Source organism: Sapajus apella, unplaced genomic scaffold (genome assembly GCF_009761245.1).
Source record: "Sapajus apella isolate SASKATOON/1434 unplaced genomic scaffold, GSC_monkey_1.0 scaffold1, whole genome shotgun sequence".
Lineage (NCBI taxonomy): Eukaryota > Metazoa > Chordata > Mammalia > Primates > Cebidae > Sapajus > Sapajus apella.
Window position 1 is genome coordinate 36,250,264 of NW_022436941.1, and position 25,595 is coordinate 36,275,858.

Here is a 25,595-nt window from a genome sequence, read left to right on the forward strand (position 1 = left end):
TATTGAGATAATTGTGTGTTTTTGTCATTGGTTCTATGTATGTGATGGATTATGTTTATTGATTTGCGTGTGATGAACCAGCCCTGCATCCCAGGAATGAAGCTGATTTGATCATGATGGATAAGCTTTTTGATGTGCTGCTGGATTCTCTTTGCTAGTATTTTACTGAGGATTTTTGCATTGATGTCCATCAGGGATATTGACCTGAAACTTTCTTTTTTTGTTGTGTCTCTGTCAGGTTTTGGTATCAGGATGATGCTGGCCTCATAAAAATGAGTTAGAGAGGATTCCCTTTTTCTCTTGTTTGGAATAATTTCAGAAGGAATGGTACCAGTTTCTCTTTGTACCTCTGGTAGAATTCATCAGTGAATATGTCTGGTCCTGGACTTTTTTTTTAGTATGTAGGCTATTAATTGCTCCCTCAATTTCAGAACTTGTTTTTGGTTTATTCTGGGATTTGACTTCTTCCTGGTATAATGTTGGGGCGTGTATGTGTCCAGGAATTTATCCATTTTTTTCTAGGTTTTCTAGTTTATTTGCATCGAGTTGTTTATAGTATTCCCTGTTGGTAGATTGTATTTCTGTGGGATTGGTGGTGATACCCCCCTATCATTTTTTTATTGCATCTATTTGATTCTTCTCTCCTTTTTTCATTATTAGTCTGGTCAGCAGTCTATTTTGTTGATCTTTTCAAAAAACAAGCTCCGGGATTCATTGATTTTTTGAAGAGTTTTTCATGTCTCTATCTCCTTTAGTTCTACTCTCATCTTAGTTACTTCTTGTCTTCTGGTAGCTTCTGAATTTGTTTGCTCTTGCTTCTGTAATTCTTTGAATTGCAATGTTAGGGTGTCGATTTTAGATCTTTCCTGCTTTCTCTTGTGGGCCTTTAGTGCTATAAATTTTCCTCTACACACCATTTTAAATGTGTCCCAAATATTCTGGTACATTGTGACTTTATTCTCACTGATTTCAAAGAACATCTTTATTTCTACCTTAGTTTACTTATTTATCCGGTAGTCATTCAGGAGCATGTTGTTCAGTTTCCATGTAGTCATGCGGTTTTGAATGAGTTTCTTAATCCAAAGTTCAAACTTGATTGCCCTGTGGTCTGAGAGACTGTTCGTTGTTATTTCTATTCTTTTGCATTTGCTGAGGAGTGTTTTACTTCCAATTATGTGGTCAGTTTAAAAAAAAGTGCGATGTGGTGCTGAGAAGAATGTATATTCTGTTGATTTGGGGTGGAGAGTTCTGTAAATGTCAATTAGGTTCTCTTGGTCCAGAGCTGCGTTCAAGTCCTGAATATCTTTGTTAATTTTATGTCTCGTTGATCTGTCTAATACTGATAGTGGGGTAAAGTCTCCCACTGTTACTATGTGGGATTCTAAGTCTCCTTGTAGATCATTAAGAACTTGCTTTGTGAATCTGGGTGCTCCTGCATTGGATGCATATATATATTATAAATAGTTAGCTCTTCTTATTCTATTGATCCCTTTACTATTATATAATGCCCTTCTTTGTCTTTTTTTTTTATCTTTGTTGGCTTAAAGTCTGTTTTATCAGAGACTAGATTGCAACCCCTGTTTCTTTTTGCTTTCTATTTGCTTGGTAGATGTTCTTCCATGCCTTTATTTTGAGCCTATGTGTGTCTTTGCTTGTGAGATGGGTTTTCTGAATACAGCACAGTGATGGTTCTTGGATCTTCATCTAATTTGCCAATCTGTGTCTTTTAATTGCGGTATTTAGCCCTTTTACATTTAAGGTTGATATTTTTATGTGTGAATTTGATCCTGCTATTATGATGCTAGCTGGTTATTTTGCCCATTAGTTGATGGAGTTTCTTCATAGTGATGGTGGTCTTTGTAATTTGGTATGGTTTTGCAGTGGCTAGTACCAGTTTTTCCTTTCCATGTTTAGTGCTTCCTTCAGGAGGTCTTGTAAGGCAGGTCTGGAGGTGACAAAATCTCTCAGCATCTGCTTTTCCATAAAGGATTTTATTTTATCTCTTTCACTTATGAAGCTTGGTTTGGCTGGATATGAAATTCTGAATTGAAAATTCCTTTCTTTAAGAATGTGGAATATTGGCCCCCACTCTTCTGGCTTGTAGGGTTTCTGCAGAGAGATCTGCTGATGGGCTTCCCTTTGTTGGTAACCTGATCTTTCACTCTGGCTACCCTTAACATTTTTTTTTCCTCACGTGAACCTTGGTAAATCTGATTATGTGTCATGGGGTTGCTCTTCTTGAGGAGTATCTTTGTGGTATTCTCTGTATTTCCTGAATTTAAATGTTGGCCTGCCTTGCTAGATTGTGGAAGTTCTCCTGGATATCCTCAAGAGTATTTTCCAACTTCGTTCCATTCTCCTTATCTCTTCAGGTACACCAATCAAACATAGATTTGTTCTTTTTACAAATCCCATATTTTTTGGAGGTCTTGTTCATTTCTTTTCATTCTTATGGCAACATGGCCAAATAGGAAGAGCTCCAGTCTGCAGCACCCAGTGAAATGACACAGAAGGCAGGTGATTTCTGCATTTCCAACTGAGGTAAACAGTTCATCCGATTGGGACTGGTTGGACAGTGGGTGCAGCCCAAGGACATAAAGCTGAGGCAGGATGGGGCATTGCCTCACCTGGGAAGTGCAAGGGGTAGGCGAACTCCCTCTCCAGAGATGTTAATCACCACCTGTGGAGGTCTTTCCTGTCGACCCTATCTTAGTGATGGATGAATGAAATATACTGTCACACCCAGTGCAGTGATTTGAGTGTGGTAGGAATTTTTGTCAACTACTCTCAGAGGGCACTTGCGGCTAACAGACCCCCACTTGCTGCTCCTCCTCACATTTTTTCAGTATAGGTCTAATAACAGAGGTTCTAAGTCAACATGCTGGTGACAAGAATGGCTTTACAAATGATAAAAGGTTTTAGTTCTGGGGCCCAGGATAAACACCATTAATGGGTAATTCCTCTTCAACCTCCTCTGAGAAGGACATCCAGCACAAAGTTTACATGAATAAACAAATTAAAGCATGAACAACAGAATGTGGAGTAAAAAGACTTAACCAGGGAAGCTTTTATTATCCTTAATCTACGCTATAACTTCATGCTCTAACGTAAGAACTGGCTATCTTCAGCCCGTTCCATAAGTTAATAAAAACCTTTCAGCTTTCCAAAAGGTTTGAGACTATAATCTGTAACTATCCGCAGTATTCCTTTTAATATTTTCCAAGCCACGCTGAGTAAATCCTAATACTGTCCTAGCCAAGGGAGGCCATTGGGGACTATCCCATGCACTCCAGCCCAGATACTGTACTTTTCCCATGGTCTTCACAACTTGCAGATTAGGAGATTCCCTCAGGTGCCTATACCACCAGGGCCCTGGGTTTCCAGCACAAAACTGGGCAGTCGTATGGCCAGACATTGAGCTAGCTGCAGGAGTTTTTTGTTTTATGTTTTGTTTTTTATAACCCAGTGGCTTCTGAAACACCAGTGAGACAAAACCCTTCACTTCCCTATGAAGGGGGCTGAAGCCAGGGAGCCAAGTGGTCTGTTTCAATGGGTCCCTCCACTCCATGGAGCCCAGCAAGCTACAATCCACTGGCTTGAAATTCTTGCTGCCAGCACTGCAGTCTCAGCTCTACCTGGGATGCTTGAGCTTGGTGGGTGGAGGGTCGTCTGACATTGTCAAGGCTTGGGTAGGCAGTTTTACCCTCACACTGTGAACAAAGCCACCAGGAAGTTCAAAATGAGCAGAGCCCTTCACTGCTCAGTAAGGCCGCTGCAATCAGATTGCCTCTCTAGAGTCCCTCTTCTCTGGGCAGGGCTTCTCTGAAAAACAGGTAGCAGCCACAGTCAGGGATTTATACATAAAAGCCCCACCTCACTGGGACAGAGCACCTGGGGTAAGGGGTGGTTTTGGGTGCAGCTTCAACAGACTTAAGCGTCCCTGCCTGGCAGCTCTGAGGAGAGCAGTGGATCTCCCAGCACAGTGTTCAAGCTCTGATAAGGGACAAACTGCCTCCTCAAGTGGGTCCCTGAACCCCATGTATCCTGACTGGGAGACACTTCCCAGCAGGGGCTGACAGACACCTCATACAGGAGAGCTCTGGCTGGCATCTGATGGGTGCCCCCCTGGACAAAGCTTCCAGAGGAAGGAACAGGAAGGAATCTTTGCTGTTCTGCTGCCTCTGCCAGTGATATCCAGGCAAACAAGGTCTGGAGTGGACCTCCAGCAAACTTTAGCAGACCTGCACCAGAGGGGTCTGTTAGAAGGAAAACTAACAAACAGAAAGGAATAGTATCAACATCAACCAAAAGGATGCCCACTCAGACACCGCCTCTGTAGGTTACTGACTTCAAAGACCAAAGGTAGATAAAGCCACAAAGATGGGGAGAAACCAGCTCCAAAAGGATGTAAATTCCAAAAAAGAGAACACCTTTCTCCTCCAAAGGATCACAATTCCTCTCGAGCAAGAAAACAAAACTGGACTGAGAATGAATTTGATAAATTGACAGAAGTAGGCCTCAGAAACTGGGTACTAACAAACTCCTCTAAGCTAAAGGAGCATGTTCTAACCCACTTCAAGAAAGCCGAGAACCTTGAAAAAATGTTAGATGAATTGCTAACTAGAAAAACCAGTTTAGAGAAGAACATCAATGACCTGATGAAGCTGGAAAACACAGCACAAGAACTTTGTGAAACATACACAAGTATCAATAGCTGAGTCAATCAAGCAGAAGAAAGGATATCAGAGATTGAAGGTCAACTCAATAAAATAAAGCGGAAGACAAAATATGCTTTCAAAAGCAATGGAATAGCTGGGTACGGTGGCTCAATGCCTGTAAACCCAGCACTTTGGGAGGCTAAGACTGGTGGGTTACCTGAGGTTAGGACTTTGAAATCATCCTGGTCAACAAGGTGAAACCCTGTCTCTACTAAAAAATATAAAAATTAGCCAGGTGTGGTGGTGGGTGCCTGTAATCCCAGCTACTTGGGAGGCTGAGGCTGAGAGAATTGCTTGAACCTGGGAAGCGGAGGTTGCAGTGAACTGAGATTAGACCATTGCACTCCAGCTTGGGGGTACAGAACAAGACTCTGTCTCAAAAAAAAAAAAAAAAAGAAAAAAGAAAAAAGAAAGCTAGAATTCAATAACATAAGGCAATTTAAGACATTTACAATTATAATCACATACTTTATAATAATATTTAATTTAATGGTAAACTGCATATACGAAAGTGGTCCCATAAGACTATAATACTGAATTTTTACTGTACCTTTTCTATGCTTAGATATGTTCAGATACAGAAATACTTATTATGTTTCAGTTGCCTACAGTGTTCAGTGGAGTCACATGCTGTACACACTTATAGCCTAGGAGTAATAGGCTACACTATATAGCCTAGGTGTGTAGTATGCTATACCATCTAGGTTCATGTAAATGTAAATACTCTATGATGTTCACACAGCACAACTTTCTAACACACATCTCTCAGAACATATTCCCATCATTAAGGGTGCACGACTAGATGAAAATTAATCAACACAAACTGCTAAATAATCAATGGGTAAGAAAAAAAATCACATGGAAAATTAGAAAATTTCTTTAAATGAATGAATTAGAAAATATTTTAATATCAATGAAAAAATCAGATCATCACAAGGTATATGCAATGTAGTTAGAGAAGTACACTGCAGGATATTTATAGATGTAAACACCTATATTTAAAAAAAAAAAAACAAAAATGTCACATCAATAACCAAAACTTCCAACTTAAGAAGTTAGAAAACTAAGTGGAAATGGAACTCTAAACAAGCATTAAGAGGCAGTATTAAAAACTAGTAAAATAAATGAAATAGTGAATATAAAAACTATAAATAAAAGCAATGTAACAAAAAAATGGTACTTTAATAGTGTCAGCAAAATTGCTAAACTTTTATGTGATTGACCCCAAAAAAATAAAGAGAGGGAAGACTCAATTTACCAAAACAATGAAAGAAGAAATGAGAATTACTACAGAACTTAGAGGAGGTTAAAAAAAAAAAAAAAAGATGATAAGGATATACTATAAGCATCTTCTGGCTAAATATGTAGATTAACTAAATGAACTCTAGACAAGTCACTAGAAAGAGCCATAACCTCCAAACATGGCTAAAGAGGAAGAATGACATGGTTTGGCTCTATGTCCTCACACAAATCTCACCTTGAATTGTAATAATCCCCACGTGTCATGGGAAGGACTGGGTGGGAGGCAATCAAATCATGGGGGCAGGTTTTCCCCATGCTGTTCTCATTATAGTGAAAAAGTCCCATAAGATCTGATGGTTTTACAAAGGGGCATTCCCCTGCACATGCCCTCTTGCCTGCCACCGTGTAAGATATCTCTTTGCTCTTCCATGGTTTTCTAGCATGATTTGTGAGGCCTCCACAGCCATGAGGAACTGTGAGTTCATTAAACCTTTTTTCTTTATAAATTACCCAAATTTGGGTATGTCTTTATTAGCAGCATAATAATGGACTAATACAGGAAATTGGTACCATGAGTGGAGTGCTGCTATAAGGATACATGAACTACTAGAAAAAATATCAGAATAGGTTTATAATAAGTTAAAAGTTTGATTTAGTAACAAATAACTTCTCCCAAAACCAGATTAAGGGCTTCACTAGTGAATCCTACTAATATTTAAAGAAGAGTTAATAACAACTCTCAAAATTGTCAAAAAATTTAAGAGGAAAGAACATTTCTTAACTTGTTCTATCAGGCCAAAACTGATACTAAAACTAAGAAAGTATCAGAAAAGAAAACTATAGATCAATATGTCTAGTACTTTTAGATACAAAAATCCTCAACAAACTCCATGAAATCAATTAAAGCAAGATTTAAACGAGATTATGCAACATGACCAAATTGGACAGATATGAAAAATGAAAGGCTGGTTTAACAGAAGAAAGCCAGTCAATGTAACACATCATACTAAAAGAATAAAAAATTAAAATTCAATTGGTAAAATCTAACAACTTTTCATTACAAAATAAAAATGGAAAGGAACTTCTCCAACCTGATTAAGTGTATCTATGAAAATCCCATATGAAAATATGCCATGGTGCAAAACAATGAATTTTCTTCTAAAATCAGAAGCAAGTTAAGGATATCTATTTTCACTACTTCTGCATATGGGAGGTATAGCCACGGCAATTTTTCAAGAGAAATAAACAAAAGTCATAGAAACTAGAACGTATGTCATAAAATTATTGCTAGTTGCAGATGACATGATCTCATATATAGAAAATTTTAAGGAATTCAATTAAAAATATTAGAACAAATAACCAAATTTAATGAAGTTCTAGGCCACAGGATGGAAATATAAAAATAAAATAACGTCTATGCAGAAAAAATGAAAAAAGTACAAATATGGAGGAAGTAATTCTATTTCTAAGAGCCTCAACAAGAATAAAATACAGAATAAACTTGACAAACAATGCAAAATGTGCATACTGATTACCACAAAACATTGTTGAAAAAAATGAAGAAGATCCAACTAAATGAAAAGGCGTTTCATGAGAAAGAATTGGTAGATTTAATGTTAAAATGACAGTATTACCCCAAATGTTCTATAGATTTAAGAAAATGATTACAAATATACCAGTTGTCTTTTTGCAGAAAATGTCAAATAAATTCTAAAACATGCAAGTGCAAAAGATACATGATAGCTAATACACACTCAAAAGAGAAGAACAAATTCAGAGGACTCGTATTTTCGAATATCAAAATATACTACAAACCTACGCTAATTCAGACCATTTAGCACTGATGTAAGAATAAACATACATTCCAATGGAATAGAATTGAGAATCTGGAAGTAAATCCTTACATTTAAGATTCATTGATTTTCAATGAGGATAACAAATCAATCTAGTTGGGAAAAAATTTTCTCCTCAGCAAATGTTGCTGGGATAACTGGATATCCATAAGCAAAAATGTGATGTTGACTGCCTATTTCGTACCATACATAAAAATTACTGAAAATGTATCATAGACCTAAATGTAAGAGTCAAAATTCTAAATCTTTTAAGAATGAATTCATAGTAAGTCATGATGAAAGTTTACAAAAGATTTTCTTAGTTGTGACACCAAAATACCAAGCAACAAAGGAAAATAGATAAATTGAACTAAATTTAATTTTCAAATTTTTATGTTGAAAATAGCTACATAAAATTAACTACATCACTTGATGAAAGAGAATAAAACACAAAATACCACTATTAGAAATCATACATGTGACATGGACTTGTCTCCAGAATATATAAAGAGTATTTATAGCTTAATAATAAAAAGGCAAATAACCAATTCAAAATTGAGCAAAGTATCTGACTAGACATTTATCCAAAGTAGACATATGAATGGCCAATAAATACAAGAAAATATGCTCAAGATCATTAGTCATGAAGGAAATGTAAATCAAAGCCGCAATGAGATATCACTTCAATCCTACTAAAATCACTACAGTATAGTAAAATATACTAACTTCTTAGTAAGTTTTTAAAATGTAAGTCAATCTATAATAGAATTATGTATTTATTGAATAAAGATTGTTTAAATTTAATAAAATAAATATTGTACAAATAATACAGATTTTAGACACCATTCCAACTGGCTATCAGTATCCCCTTAATTCAGTTTTAGAAGTGTTGTTTTTTATTTGTGTGATGCCAGGATTTCACAAATTCCCTGAACTATAATGTGCACATTTTATCGTATTCCAAATACCTTACATAAGTCCTTCCATTTACTTTTACTCACTGATAGCAACCTCCTCAATCCTCCTCGAAAAGTGATAAGATTTTATATTTTAAAGCAAGTGAAAATTTTAAGATTACAAACAGAGTTTATCTCATTTCTACTGTATTTTTAACAATGTGAATACCATGCTTCTGGAAGCAACAGGGGCTCAAAAAAATCACAATGTAGACCATAAATCTCTAGAACATATCATGTGGCTATTTCTTTTATTAATATCTTTTGACAGGGAAACTGTCTCTCTTCTCAGTTTAAACTATAGAGCCAGGCACTGTTCTAACTCTTTAAAGATTATCTTTACCTACTTTTTTTTCCCCCCTCAATGCTTTCCTTTCATCGTCCTTTTCCACTAAACTATAAAGTTTCTGCTGACTCCTCTGCCACTCAGATAGTGTTTATTTTGGGACTTTAATACCCCTTTCTCAATCTAAAAATGTTTCAGTCTCCTCTAACTCTTCTAGGGTTATAATTTCAAATCTACAGATCAGGGAAATGCTGATTTTCTTTTAAGTTGTGTTAATCTTTATAGTCTTAAGTTCAACAAGCTTTGTCTATTACTAAATTTCCTATCTTTCTTCCTAGAAAATATAATCAAGAACTAGCATCATACAGCTAAAGCTGAAACCTCCTGAGCACTGTGACTAATAATTACCACATCTAGTCACCATTTATTCTTCCATTTTTATATGCAGATGCCACTTCTTCCATCAAGAGCTCTTGTCTATTTCCTCTTTCATAGATTCTGGACTGGCCATGGGATTTATTTCTATCAATAGATTTTTATCAGTTGACACTAATGCAGCGTCAACTTCAGTATTGCCCTTAAGACGTCTTGCAACTTTACATTTCAATTTCTTGGAACCCTGAGGTAACAGGTTAAAAAGGTATAGCTTCTCTGCTATAAAAAATAAGCAAAGAAAAAAAAATAAGCAAAGAAAAAAAATGAGTTGCTTGGCCAGCTCATAGCTGGTTCAAGCACAACAGCGAGGGCAACTTTTATGTGAGCAATGACCTGTTAGCTATCTCAGTTCCAGTCAAGCACCCAACCAAATATACTGCATGAATACCCCAGCCCATCATGTGGAGCCCAAGTTGCAGATTCATGGACAAATAAACGGTTGTTAATTTTGACACTGTATCAGAGTATTTTGTTAAACAGCAATAGATAAGCAAAACATGCACAAAAAAATAACTCACACACACAAAAAAGAAAATTTAGAATGTTTACCATAAGAAAGAACTACTATAATTAAGATTTTAGGAACTTAGAGAAGAATCTTGACATTGATCCACTGGTCTTTTTTAAAAAGATTGTATACATATAAAAAGATACACTGTAGAAAATCAGTGAAATTGGAACATAATGCACAGAAAGTTCATGTTGATGTTTTCCCTTAAAAATTTGAATCATTACAGTCAATACAAAAATGAAGTAAAAAAAAGTATATAAGAAAGAGTGGTTGATTATTGATCATAATGTCACAATAAGCTTTTTCAATCTAGCAAAGAATAACTGGAAAATAAAAACGTATAATAAATTTATCTATAGGTTAACTTTGATAATTACCAGGATGCATAGAAATGAGAGCTGAAGCAAATGGAAACCTCTCCTTTATTATTTTTCTAGAAATGACAATGTAGCATTCTTCTCAATTAGAAGCTTTTGTTCATCCTAGTAATTTTCAACAATAAAAAATAAAATTAAAAAAAAGAAAAAGAAAAAATAAAATTATTGATGATAATGCTAGTTATCAATTGCTGCATAAAAAATTACCCCAACACTTCATAGCATAAATAGGCAGACATTTATTATTTCATGGCTTCCATGGGTCAGAAAATTCAGCTTGGCTTAGCTGGATGCCTCTGCTTCAATGACTCTCTAAAAGTTGTGATCAAAGGATCAGCCAGGGTTAGTTCTTATATGAAGACTCTATGGGAGTAGGATCTGATTCTAAACTCATTCACGTAAATGCTGGTGGGATTTTAAGACTTATGAGCTATTGGACTGAGGGCCTCAACTCAGTCCAATGGGGTTATTTGGTCAAAGAGTTTGCTTAGTTCCATATTCTCTAAGGCTTTGTAGGGCAGCTACCTTCCTTCCAAGTTAGTGAGTAAAAATATCAGTGAGCATGCAAAGTGGAGGTCACAATCTCTTTATAACCTATGCCAAGAAGTAACCTTCCATTGCTTCTGCTAAATCCTGTTTATTAGAAACAAGTCAGTAAGTCTAGCCTACATTTAAGGGAAGGGAATTAGAAAAGATCAAGAATACCAGCAGGTGAGGATTATTGAGGCATTCTTAGTACTCCCTAACACAAGGGCTCTCTCTCGCTCTCTCTCTCTCTTTCTCTCTATCTCTCTCTCTCTCTCACACACACACACACGTCTTCTAATCATGTATCATCAAATAGCGTAAAACATTAAGTTCAATTTAGCAAGTGAATTAAAACAAGTTATATCACATTTAGTTTATATTTTAATAATAATAGGACGTTACCTGTTGACAATGTTAGGTTTTATCTTTTATAACTGATCTAAGGAAATAATATTATTTACTTCCATATAGACATTTATAAAAATTATATTAAGGTACTAGATTTTCAATATATACCATATATAGTTGTCTCAGGCTAAGAAACTAAATCACAAAAATTCAGACAAAAAGAAGAAAATCGTCATGTTTTGAGGTGATCCAAGCTTTAATATTTCTTGCTTTTAATAGGGAAGATATAGATAGTTGTGGAATAACAACTTCCATGTTTTATTTTGGATGTTGTTCTTTCTACATATTTGGTGCATTTTAGCACATTTGGTTGTGGAGAAGAGAGACACACTTATTTCAGGTAATAAATAAATTGGTTTTTAAAACTATGTAAATCAGAAAGCAATTAACAAAATGGCAGGAGTAAGTCCCTGCTTATCAATAACAACATTGAAAGTAAATGAATTAAACTCTCCAATCAAAAGACATAGAATTGGTAAAAAAAAATCAAATGATCTGTTGTATGTAAGAAACACACTTCACTTATAAAGATACACATAGTAAGAAAATAAAGGGATTGAAAAAGATATTTTATGTCAATGAAAATCAGAAGGAAAGCAGGAGTAGCTATATTTAGACAAAATAGATTTCAAGACAAAAGCTGTAAAAAAAGACAAAGAAGGCCATTGCATAATGATAAAAGGATCAATTCAGCAAGAGGATATAATGATTGTAACTATATATGTACCAAACAGTGTAGCACCTAGATATATAAAAAAATATTATTAGCGCTAAAGAGAGAGACAGATGCCAACCTAATAGAGGTTTACAGAATATTTCATTCAACATCTGCAGAGTACAAATTCTCCTCAGCATATGGAACATTCTAAAGTATATATCACAGGTTAGGTCACAAAACAAATCTTAAAACATTAACAATAATTGAAATGATATCAAGCAACTTCTCTGACCACAAAGGAATAAAACTGGAAATTAATAACAGGAAGAATTTGGAAACTATACAAGCAGGTGGAAATTAAACAATAGGATCCTGAATGACCAATGGGTCCACAAGAAATTAAGAAAAAAATTAAAAATTTTTTGAAATAAGAATGGAGACAAAATATCAAACCTACATGTTACACAGTGAAAGCAATACTAGGAGAAAAATTTATGGCTACACCAAAAATGTAGTGCCTACCTCAAAAAAGAACAGCTTCAAATAAGTCATATGATGCATCTTAAAGAACCAGAAAAGCAAAAGCAAACAGAACCCAAAAATAGTAGAAAATAAATTACGATATTAGAGCAGAAATAAGTGAATATGAAATGAAGAAAACAGCACCAAACATTGATCAAACAAAAAGTTGTTTTCTTTTTGAAAAGATAAACAAAATTGACAAATTTTTAGTCAGACTAACAAAGATAAAAAGAGAGAAGCTCCAACTAAAGAAAACCAGAATTGAAAAAAGGAGACATAACAATTTATACTACAGAAATTCCAAGGATCATTAATGGCTACAATCAGCAACTATGTGACAATAAAATGAAAAATTAAGAAGAAATGGATAAATTCCTAGACACATACAATCTGCCAAGATTGAACCATGAAAATACAAAACATCAAAAAACAAGTAGTGAAATTGAATCCTTAATAAAAACTCTCCTAGTAAAGAAAAGCCTGGGATCCAATGATGTCACTGCTGAATTGTATCAAACATTTTAAGAAGTGATACTAATTCTACTGAAACTGTTCTGAAAATAGAGGAAGAGTGAAAACTTCCAAAATCATTCTATGAGAACGGTATTACTCTGATACCAAAACCAGACAAAGACACATTAAAAAAAATCTTTTAAAAAAAAAAAAAACACCTACAGGCCAGTATCTCTGAGAAATATTTATGCAAAAATTCTGAACAAAATACTAGCAAACTAAATTCAAAAATACATTTAAAAGATTATTCATCATGACCAAGTGGGATTTCTCATAGGAAATGGTCCAACATACACAAATCAATAAATGTGATATAACATATTGACAGAATAAAAGATAACCAAATAATCATTTCAATTGATGTAAAAAAGCATTTGGTACAAATCAACATTTCTTCACAATAAAAATTCTCAAAAACTGGGTATAGACGGAAGATACCTCAACATAATAAATGTCATGTATGACAGTGCCATGGCTAGTATCATAATGGGAAAAAACTGAAAGCCTTTCCTCTTTGATCTGGAACATGATTATGATGCCCATTTTCACCACTGTTATTCAACATAGTACTGGATGACCTAGCTACAGAAGTTAGAAAACAGAAAGAAAGAAAGGGCACCAAAATTGGAAATGAAGTCAAATTATTCTTCTTTGAAGGTCATATTATCTTATATTTGGAAAAACCTAAAGACTGCACCAAAAAACTACTAGGACTAATAAATACAGTAAGGTTTAAGGATACAAAATCAGCATATAAAAATCATTAGCATTTTTATATGCCAACAGTGAGTGATCTGAAATAGAAATTTAAAAAGTTATCTGATTTACAATAGCGACAAATAAAATTAAGTACCTAGGACTTAATTTAACCAAAGAAGTGGAAGATGTCTATAATGAAAAGTATAAAAAACTGATGAAAGAAATTAAACAAGACATACACATAAATGGAAAGATATTTCATGTTCACAGATTGGAGGAATCAGTTTTGTTAAAATGTTCATATTACCCAAAGCAATCTACAGATTCAATTTAATCTTTGTCAAAATAACAATAACATTCTTGACAGAAATAGGGAAAACAATCATAAAATTCATCTGAAACTACAAAAGACCCAGAATATCCAAAGCTATTTTGAGCAAAGAGAACAAAATTGGAGGAATCACATAACCTGATTTCAAATTAGACTACAGAGCTATAACAACCAAACAGCATGGTACTGGCATGTAAACAGATACATAGACAAATTGAACAGAATAAAGGACCAGTAACCAGATCCAAATACCTACAGTGAACTCGTTTTTGACAAAAGTGCTAAGCACATACACTGGGGAAAAGATAGTTTATCTTCAATAAATGCTGCCAAGAAAACTGGATATTTGAATACAGAAGAATGAAACTGAACTCCTATCTCCCACCTTATACAAAAAAAATCAAATCAAAATGGATTGAATAATTACATCTAAGATCCCAAACTATGAAATTACTACAAGAAAACTTTGGAAAAACTCTCCAGGACATTGGTCTGGGTAAAAATTTCTTGAGTAGTACTCAACAAACATAGGCAATTAAAGCAAAAATGGACAAGTAAGATAGCATCAAGTTAAAAAGCTTCTGCACAGCAAAGGAAACAATCAAGAAAGTGAAAAGATTACCCACACAGTGGGAGAAAATATTTGCAAACTGCCTATCCAACAAGGGACTAATAACCAGAATATATACAGAATTCAAACAACTCTATAGGAAAAAAAAAATAATCCAATTAAAAATGGGCAAAAGATCTGAATAGACATATCTCAGAGGAAGACATACAAATGGCAAATATGCATATGAAAAGGTGCTCAACCTCAGTGATCATTAGAGAAATCCAAATAAAAACCACAATGAGAGATCATCTCACTTCAGTTAAAATGGCTTCTACCTAAAAGTCAAGCAATAAATGCTGGTGAGGATATGGAGAAAAGAGAATGCTTGTACACTGTTGGTGGAAATATAAATTATACAGCTACTATGTGGAACAGTTCAGAGATTCCTCAAAAACTAAAAATAGAGCTACCATACATGTGGGAAATCCCTCTTCTAGATACATGCGGGAAAGAAAGGAAATTAGTATATCAAAGAGATGTCTACAGTCCCAGGTTTGTTGCAGTACTGTTCACAATTGTCAAGATTTGGAAGCAACGTAAGTGTCTATCAAAAGATGAATGGATAAAGAAAATGTAGTACATATGCACAATGGAGTACACTTCATTCCTAAAAAATGAGATCCTGTTATTGGCAACAACTTGGCTACAACTGGAGATCATTATGTTAAGTGAAGCAAGTCAGACACAGAAAGACAAACATCACATGTTCTGACATTTTTTGTGGAATCTAAATATTAAAACGATTGAATTCATGGACATAAAGAATAGAATAGAAGGATGGTTTCTAGACACTGGCAAGGGTAGTTGTGGGGCAGAGTGGAGGTGGGGATGGCTACTGGGTACAAAAATAATAGAAAGAATTAAGAAGACCTAGTATTTGATAGTACACCTGGGGAACTATAACCAATAGTAATTTAATAGTGCACTTTAAAATGACTAAAAGAGTATAATTGGATTGTTGTAACTCAAAGGATAAATGCTTGACTGGTTAGATGCCCAATTTTCCATGCTGAATTATTACACATTGCATGCCTATACCAACTTATCCCAGGTACTCCATAAGTATATATACCTATGTACCCATAAAAATTTAAACATTAAAAAATGTGTCATATGTTCATATGATGACTATTTGTAGGAATGAGGAACGTGAGAATTTGATGGAAAACTATGAGAAAAAATGCATTAGATCTCATTAACAAACGATTATTCTTTTAAAATTGAGAAGATTCTTTATAGTTCCGGAAACTTTAACAGTAAGAATTTTTAGACCAGCCCCCTAATGCTCTGTCCATTATATTTTGACCATAAGACTCTTCCATTTTCTAGTGCTTTGAATGCATTTTTTTAATGTATAACTTTTCTCCACACCATAATTTTGCCTAACTCTCATCCTGACTTGTTCTCCTACTAAATTTGCAAATGAGGGAGAATATCATTGGTTTGTCTACCTTTTTAAACAAGAGCAGGCCTGCAGTTGACTTATGAGCGTATAGATTTGCTGCCCTAGGGTAGGTGGCACGATACATATCCAATGAGCTGTGACTGAGGATAGAAAGTGTGGTGCTGCAAAACATGGGCTCTGATGGAATCTGTTTCCAGGAAGGGCCTGTTGACACTGTAGTAATTCTAGTTAGCAAAATAAGTCTAGTTCATTACTAGTTCTTAACCTTTTTTGCTAATTTAGCTCAGGTCCTGTAAATTAAACATCAGGAATGGGACCTGAGATGCTCTCTATTTACACATTTCTAAAGGGCCTATTCCATTCAATTATATTTTAAAAGGAGGCACACCTCTTATGACCGGGCATATTAATTATCAGCTGTCCTGTAGAAGATATTAATGGAAATGACATTTAAGAGAAGCACTAGATCAACAAAGAGGAAGACATGTTACCACATAGACCCATGAAACAGATAAATAATAAACGGACAGTTTTGCTAAGCCAGGAGTCTGAGACACGAAATATATGTGTATATACAGCAAGCAAATTAATAAAGGATAGTGAAAAACTATCAAAACCCCTATTTGAGGTTCACGGATAAATATATAAGCAAAGCATGGTAAGATTGCTAAACTATCAATGTTACAAAGAGGGAAAATGGAATATTTGCATGGGCAAAGTAAATTTAGTAGTGTCAAATGAAGAGATGGGGTTAAATAGTTGGAACCTACATTCGTAAGTACAAAGCAGAGGGTTCGTTCTATGGTAAAAACTACACCCTGGGATATTAGAATGCAAAGTAGAAATCCAACTAAGGTTAAGAATAACTGTAAGATTGAGCAGATGCTGATGTTGTTATTAAGCTGATTATTTGTAACCCAAAGCTCATTTTATTTCTATGTGCATAAAATGAGAGTTGTCTGGGCTGGAACTGATCCACTAGAGTCTTAGTACCAATACCAGTTGCAAGTCAGAAAAACAGGTAGCCTTTGGGGTCACTCAGACAATACTTAGTGGTCTCGGTCTCTTTCTCCCAGCCCAATTTAGCTCCCATAGCAGTATTTTTTTCACTGGGACAAGGGGACAGGTTCATATCAGATTTAGAACAATTACTTTGGACAAGTGCAGAAAGCACAGGAGACTTTCTGCACTATGCACATCTGAATTACAGGGAAGGCTGCTAAATCCCAGCAAATCTATTTGCATATTGCTGTCCAGTTGTCAGATGGTGTCTCAGTTTATAAATGTGAAAATCAGAGCAGATTTTATTTTCATCAGGATTTCAGACTTACCCATTGAAATACAGCATGTCAACAAGGCTCCCTGAGCTTTCATTTTCATATATGCATAGCACTGGACTGAAATGCATGTAGAGTTGGAAACAAGCAGCAGGCTTTCCACCGGAGAAAAGTTTCCAAACATGAGATCTTTTCAACAAATTAAGTTGGACTACTTGACATAAGTATAAACTTAGGAGAGGGATTAAAACTATTTTCAAGCAAGCAGTGCAAACGATGAGGAATGTAGGAAATATAATCAAGAAGTATTTTTAAGAGCTTTCCCTCTTACCAACTGACTGCCTAGGATCCATTTACAGAAGTTCCTCCCCTTTTCCTTCTTGCTCCACATTTGTTCCCATGGATGCTAGACCATGGCATGGTCTCTGCTTGACCAGTTGTTAAGAGTCTAGCCCCAGAACTTACGAAATTTATAGCCTAGTGCGGACTATAAGTGATTGAACATATATAATCATTTGAGAGCAAAATATCCATCTGTTTGATCAGTGATATGAGAGAAGTATAAATGACTATGTGAATGCAAAAGAAAGAGGTGATAATTTTAAATAGGGGATAGAGGAAGAATATACAAAAAAGACCACTTAAATAGGACTTGGTAAAGTTAATAGGGTTTTTCTAGGTTGATTTTGGGAGGAAAACTATTAGTGAGAATAGAAAGATAACAAAAGATAGTTGAGAAACCTCGGGACCTGTAATGCAGTAACAGTTTGGTATTACCAGAAGATGTATACATACGTGGAAAAAGATGGCGATATTTGATGATAAGCCTAGAAAAGCCAACTGAGTACACCATGAAGAACTTTAATGCCTGTGTTAAGAAATGATAAGAAATAGGATGCTAGGGAAGGTTTTTCACTAAGGAATTAACAAGTTTGCAGCTGTGCTTGAGAAGCACTACATGAAAACTCAGGTGTGTATGTGTATAGTAACACTATTAAGGTGGTCTGCAGCAATGCTGCTGTGCATTTATGCATGTCTCTCTTTACATAACTACACGTGGATATGGCTACAACACTGAGTTCATGTATATTTCATATGAATGTTATATACATATTTTATATATTTCTTTTACTTGCAGATAAAATAGTATTTTAGTCAAAATTATTTTTATAATGTAATTTACCGTATTGTGTTGTTTTCTGCCTAAAAGAGATTATTTCAATTCTGTTTTATTCTTATACACTGGGGAGTTTAAATAGTGTAATATCAACCAGGGCTATATTAGAACTACTGGCTTAGAAATGAACATTGGCCAGAAGTCATTAAAAATGGATAGCTGTTTAGTGGTGTGTGGGAAATGAGTTGATGGTCACAGTCCAGTTCCTACTTAACAGGTGTCTACCTCATAAAAACCACTATCATAATCAGCCCTTATTGGCACCCTTATTGCCAGCATGAGGAAAGAAGCCAAGATTTAAGATTGCTTTCTCTTCTCTGTCAGAACTGTGTGGGGAGCTTCCCTTCAACCTATATAATGGCTTTATGTTTTCTTTTGTACAGTATTAATTTCTAAAATAAATTTACTCTCTAAGAAGTCATCTCAAGAGACTGTCATTGACTTCTTAACCAGACAATAATTCATTTTAGAAATAATGTTGTTAGAAGGAAAACATAGAGCTATTATAAAAGGGTATAATGAGAACATTTGAAGAGGTACCATTTCAAATCAGCAGTTTTACAGACAGACATATGTTCCCACCACAGGGACCTGTCCTACTGCTTGAACACCAGAAGCAAATTCATTACTTAAGATCATTAAGGGATCGCATTCAAAGCTAATCATGATTTACAGGGTGAAATCCACAGCTTTACTCAGTGTTGCTTGATAGTGATATTGGATGCCGAAGAATTTGTTTCTCCATGCTTGCTAATATGACATCTCCCATATTTATGATTTCAGCATGAAATCTAATTACAAAGAAATAAGAAATATTCAAACCCATTCATTTGCAATAGAATTATTTAGAACATGCACTTATTGGATACAATGTCAAAATTCATCTTTTGCACAAAGCTGTTTTCATAAATAAAAATATTTTATATGCATTTTATTGTGCACCTAAATATGATTGCTCCCACTTTGAAAAGATGTTTGCTGCAATGATAAAAAGGAAACAGTTGGCTTTTTAAAAAGACTTTGTATTATGTTTTAATGGCAGTTGTAACTTCTTTTGAGGAGTGAAAGAATTATGGACTTGAATACATAGCAATAAATTTTATATTACACTTTAGTTGGCCTTTTAATTTCGGAAGAGCAAAACTGCCTGTATAACAAGAAAAATGCATTCAAATATATTTATATGTATTACACAGAAAATAAAAATCATAGAAAAATTCATAAGCATGCATATGCACAATAGATTTTACTCTGTAGAAAATTTATACAGAAAGACTAAACAAAAGTAGCTGCAAGATAGAATTAAAATTATGCAGAATTTGCATTTCCCCCAATAAAATTTGTATAATTGACCTTAGTGAAAACTGTCAACAAAGAAAATATTGAGAATATTCAATAAAATAAAAAAATTTTGAATATTAAATATAAAGTATATAGTTGCTTGCTAATTGAATTTTTTTAAAACATAGAAACACACAATTGCTTTTTATAACCCTTTCATTTTTTTACATTGTTTGTGTTTGTTTTATATTCTTGGCAACATATATAAGAACATGAGATGGAGTGCTCTCACAAAAATTGATATTTCGAAATAACTAAAATAAAGTTTCATATATTAGCTTAAATTTTTGACACTATTGCATGTCCATAAAGAGAAAATACACATACTTTGACAGAAAAGGAATTTCAAAAAATCTCATTTGCAAGTAAGAAAAATTGTCCAAGATTAGAAAACAACTTAAAAGAACAGTCAAAATGTTTATCTGTGTTTACAGTTACCGTTGTATAATAAAAAAGAAGGCTTTTTAAATAATATTATTGTAGTATGTTCTTTTTTGAATTGATCATAAACCAAATTAGACAATTCTTCAAGTATTCAATTGTTTAGTCTACTACTGTTTATCATTCCACCTTTTCTAAAAACCAGTATCCCCTTTACTTAAATATGAGGAAAACTTACTGGGAGTAAGTTTGGAAATCAAGGAAAGATTAAATTGTTGCAATTTTATAACCTTATTGTGGTGTGCATTAAAAAATCTTGTAATTAAACTTTTCTCAACTGAAGTATACATAACATGACAACCTGAGGACTGAGACCACGACTCACATATCTTTGATGAAATCCTACATTGAGCACTATTTCTTACTTTTAATAGAAACTCAATAAAGGTGTATTAATTTTATGTTTGAAGACACAAAATATATAGGAATTCTTCCAAAAGTCACAGGTAGTCTTCCAAATTAAAGCAAAGAAAGACACAAATCTCACTTGGCTTTAAAATTATTTCTAGGCATAAGAATAGAAGCACATTTATTAATTTTACTCTTAAATAAATTGAATACATTATTTTAAAATGTTTTTCTTGCTCAAGAAAATAAGGGCATGAAGCTTTTATATAACCCTTTATTTTGTGATCGATCCAGATTATCTTTTCAATGTATGATTTTCTATTCTATTTTTAGAGAGAATCCACTGAAAGTGTTATTTTTGTCTAACTTTAAAATTTAATTCTTGAAGCATATTCTGAACATTTAGTGAGTTTCTATGCTTAGTAACTAAAATAATACTTAAATGATACAAAATATTTCATTAAATGATATCTTTATTCTGATTATAATTCTATTCACTGAACAGTTTCTTGTAACTAAAACTTAACACTTATCTGACTTGATATGAGCATGGATAAGAGAGGGTTCATAGTGTACAAAGACAATGTAAAAAGCTGCAATTAGTAGAATTAATAATCTGAAGCATTACAAAGATTTCACAAAGCTGGTAAGGTCACAGATTCGTTAAAAATCTTTATATCAGCAGCATTTTCTATCATCTTCAAACCCTTAAATTTGTACAACTATCATTTATATTTTCATCTGAATGCCATTCTATGCATTGCTGATCTCTAAAATGTTCCAAAAGTGAAAAATGTTTTCAGGTAGTTTAAAGGCAGCTCAGCAAAGTGGTATGGTATGAAACACTTCCAGTTAACTTCTTCAGGCTTGTTTTGCTCTCTACTCAAGCACACCTCAAATGCCGCACCATTCATTGCGATCACTGCAGTATATCCTATGCCTCCTCAAACACTATCACCACCTGTCAAATCTGGCATGAAATAGTTTGCAAGGTTTTTATGTTGATTTTAAGGAATTAGAAGCATCAAGCATGTTATTTATTCTGGGCTTATCTCCTGTAATGTATACAGTTACCAATAGCACTGGATTGCATCCTGAATAATTTTTTCAGGATTGGCTGCTGAAGTACTATGTTGTTGTCTGGATTAAGGTTGTCTATATATTGCACCAAAATTTGCTTTTATTTAGAAAGACTTCAGGCTGTTAAATAAGTCAGTAGAAAATGTAGCTTCTGACAATTACAATTTAAAAGGCTACTTTCCCAAAGTAATGCAGAATATTCAACATCCTAGTATTTTATAAATGTACTTACCAAATTAGATTGTCATCTCTATTCCTCTTCCAAGGGAAAAAAATGTATTTCCTATAGATTTGCTTTTAATGTTAATGAAAAACAAACAAAGACAGCCACATAAGTATATAAAGCTATGAGTTGAATTTTGCAAAATAATTTAGGCAGTGAAAATTCAACAGATGCAGTTTCAATATCTTGTATATCAAAAAGTAAAGTAAATTTCTGCAGTGAGAGTTGGGGTAATACAACAAGGAAGAGTGAAGAGAAAGCAAAGCAGACACCTGGATGCCAGGGGAAGCCTGAATCCGTGATGGGCTCTCCCACAAGCTCTGTGCTTTGTCCTTGCTTTCTCTGAGTCTGGTGCTCTTTTCTCCAGGCAGCTCTGACCCTTCCTCCCAGCAGAATGTTGAGTGCTGGCCAAGGTCCCATGGTTGGTCCATTCATAGATCTAGCAACAGATCCAGGTCTCATTTTCTTCACAGGTGAATTTAGAGATTGGGGTTATTGTTCCAATATCTCTGAGAACTAGAAGAAAGTTTTGGAAACTTTCTCTGCAAAAAAAGAAAAGCACACAAAACATTTTGGATGAGTTATAAGCCTATCCATGGCCTCCAAGTTAAAAATCCAGAGATTAGAATACTTTTAAAACATTATATGCATTTCCGTAATATATATAAATAGTGGTGTTTTGGATAATAATAATAATTTCTTTGGTCTTTGCTTTTCTGTAGTTGCAAACCATCTACATTGAGTATACACTGAAGAGTGCAGCCCCAGAAAGTAGACCACCTAAGTAGCAACCTTTGTTCAGCCACAAACTTCCTGTGGAACACTGGTCAAGGTACTTACCTTTTCTTTCCTTCATTTCTTTCATTGGTATGTTGTGGATAACAATGTTTATCATATGGATTTACCTGATATAGATTTGCAGCTATTAACTTAGTGTGGCATGTATGTGTGTGAATGTGTATTAACATAGCCAGGAATTTATAAGTATTATGCCTTGGGATCATGTTCCTCTTTCCCCTTTTTGAAAATAATGTATATCAAGTTTCCTTATTCATATGGCTGGTGGAAAACTTCTTAGATTTATATGTAAGACTCACTGTGTAGTGAGTCTTTTCTAAAGTGGCTTTCTTCACTGAGCTAATTCATTCTTATTCTTAAGCTTTTCTAAATTGAATATACAAAATTAATATCAACAGATTTCTAACATATTTCTTTATCTATATGTTTTAGAGCTTACAATCAGATAATACTTCAGATAAGATTTGTTTCAAAATTGTTATACTAGATGCAATTTACTTTTTAACCTTAAGTCCTTCAATATCTCTTTTTCCTTTTCCTTATTTGTCCACTGGTGAAGTGTGATGGATAAAATGTCATTTCTGTTAAACAAGAGCAGCACTTTCTATCCCCACTCTTGCTTACATAGATAATGAAATTAAGTAAAATATAAGCATGATTGGAAAGAGAAAGTCACATATATTTTCTGCTTAGTAAAACAAAACTGTTTTGTTTTTCTCTGAAGCCATATTTCTTGCTAGACCTATATTCTTTCTTTTCAAAAACAATTATTACTTTCATTATGCACTTCACTCCTTTTCTATGGCCAATTATTTTTTAGGCCCTGTAATTTTGCTTTTTTAAAATCCAAATATGAGCCCATCCCTCCCTCTGTCACACATACATATACACTCTATTTTAGGTGCCAGGGCATGTCAATAACATCAATCACCATTCGCACCATCGATCATGCAGCTACGAAGCAGTTGGCTGACATCTGCCATAACACCCTTCTGTGCTACGGTAATGCACTTGAATTTTGATGCAGGAAGATATTGGTTTGCAGACTTGTAATCAATCACAGCATCTTTTCAAGCAGAATATCTTGGAGATATAACAGAGAGTTAATCACATATTCTTTGAGTATGTTTGGGCATGAATATCGGAGAGTTCCATATTATAGACTAATATTAAGTAATTAAAATATAATTTATAATTCTCCCAGTAGCCAACATCATATTAATTACCCTTTTAAACTTTAACCCTTTTCTCCACAAATGTCAGTATGTTAAGGTTTTCCTTTATTACAAAATTTTAGGCATTATTTGTGTCTTTCTAAAATGCAAAGATAAAGACAAAGCAGTCCCTATGTAGGGACTCTAGTCACGACCACTTAGTGTATGCATATATTATAGAGCAATATGTTTATTACACTATTGGTGATGGTCTTTGATATACAGGAAAATCATATCATAGCAAATGTGAATAAAACAGCAGATTTTATAAATACAGGCAGTTGAAATAAATTAAAATACAGTATCTGATAGCATGGTTTAACTTGATTTTATTTGAACCTTGGTCATTATATCTAAAAATGAAGCTTTCTATAATAATATACTTGCTAATTTTTTTAGCTTTTAAGAATTAATTCTTCTAACTTTTTTTAATTTTTTTTTTTTTTAAGATGGAGTTGCACTCTATCACCAGGCTGGTGTGCAATGGTGGATCTCGACTCACTGCAGCCTCCGCCTCCTGGCTTCAAGCGATTCTCCTGCCTCAGTTTCCCAAGTAGCTGGGATTACACGTGAGCACCACTATGCCCGGCTAATTTTTCTGTGTATTTTTAGTAGAGACAGAGTTCAGTTTCACCACATTGGCCAGGCTGGTCTCAAACTCCTGATCGCAGGTGATCAGCCCACCTTGGCCTTCGAAAATGCTGGAATTACAGGTGTGAGCCACGGCGCCCAGCCGCATTATTGATACTTACAGGTTTTTAATACAAAAGATGTTTGCTGCAAGGCTAAGAGCAAACAGCAAAATAACATGTGGTTTCCTGAAAACCTTAGAAATTTGGGGAGTAGATATACTGTTACTTGGAATAGAGATCTCACACTCATCAACACAATAGCAGTAAACCTGGGAGAAAGCAAAGATATGTTTCCCCCCAAGGGGATATTTTATTACACTATACTTCTCAGAATAAAGAGTAGAATATAGATTCCGAAGGAAAAGGAGTAAGGTTGAGTTCAGATCCTAAGGTTCTGCCTCTGCTTCCTTGGGTTAGAAGTTTCTAGGGTGTTGTGTGTTGTAATGATGCAGAGGGTCTTTCCTGGCAGTCACAATGCCTGTCATTTGGGGAAAGAGGAGGACAGGAGACTTCTTCTAAGATAACAAAAAAAAAACTGTATTTTTATATTTGATAAATTCAGTGCTTCCAGATAGTCTCGGTCTTTTAAAGAAAAGTTAGAATTTGGATTTTATGAGATTTGATACTTAAAATTGGCTAATATTTTAAAGCACTTTGGAGATATGTACATGTATGTGTGTATAATATTAAATACTGGTTTACCAACCACCAACTGCTAATTTCAGTTCAAATTCACAACAGTTTTTCAGTCCAAAAACTCTATGCCCTCTCTGTTTTAGCATTTGTGTTTGAGAAATGTTTACTAAATAATGACCTAATAACTAGCATTAACTTTATATGCCCCCATGGCTGCCTGTTTATCTCTACACTTTTTCCCATACCTTTTTATTGCCTCACAAATTCCCTTCTTTCAAGGAATGCTCACTCAATAACTCACTTAAGTTAGTCTCATCCTTCAAGGCCTGTTTTAAATGCAACCAACTCTGTGAAAACTTTCAGTTTCCTCTGAAGAGAGTTAAGCTATTTTCTT

The 25,595-nt window shown here is 34.4% G+C and overlaps 1 long non-coding RNA gene across 2 annotated transcripts in view; it reads left to right on the top strand.

The window, feature by feature from the left end:
* LOC116549460 overlaps positions 1–24,417 on the top strand; it is a 128,424-nt gene extending 104,007 nt beyond the window's left edge. For both annotated transcript variants that reach the window (XR_004267889.1, XR_004267888.1), the window contains 2 exons: positions 22,644–22,753; positions 24,383–24,417. This is a non-coding gene — a long non-coding RNA (uncharacterized LOC116549460). The remainder of the gene's footprint in view (positions 1–22,643; positions 22,754–24,382) is intronic.
* The last annotated feature ends 1,178 nt before the right edge of the window (positions 24,418–25,595 follow it).